We start from the raw sequence: 511 nt of genomic DNA on the forward strand, positions 1-511 counted from the left end.
ACCTTTTACAGCAGGATCTGTCAGCAGTGATGTCATCAGCAGGTCTAAGACTGACTTCGCTACAACTACTACTGCAATAGGTAGGGGAGCAAAAGTGTATATGAAATCTATTTTGTACAACTTCACCTGGACCCATGATGATAGGAAGCTGTTTCAAAATGTATTATACATTAGAAAGCAGAGGCTGCAAAGACTGAAACAAGTAATGCAGGATAATATAAGCTCATATTTCAGATCCTAGCGCATTACATTCTGTGGGTGGGCCTATTTTTGCTTTTGGTTGGAATGTGTCCTTGCCCATGTAATGCTATGTTTTTGTGGGTGTGTGTTAATTATATTTTTTTTACTAAAAGCCTTGTAAATTTAATAAGGTATTTGCTAGGCTGGGATGGCCCCGTGACTGGCCTCAGTCAAATATATGCTATTACCTGATGCAGCCACTAGATGGAGCCCCATTCACATATTTGATCAGTGCTCAAACATGCAGAGTGAAACCCGACGAGTGGAGCCG

The sequence above is a fragment of the Anoplopoma fimbria genome, chromosome 5 (genome assembly GCF_027596085.1).
Source record: "Anoplopoma fimbria isolate UVic2021 breed Golden Eagle Sablefish chromosome 5, Afim_UVic_2022, whole genome shotgun sequence".
Classification (NCBI taxonomy): domain Eukaryota; kingdom Metazoa; phylum Chordata; class Actinopteri; order Perciformes; family Anoplopomatidae; genus Anoplopoma; species Anoplopoma fimbria.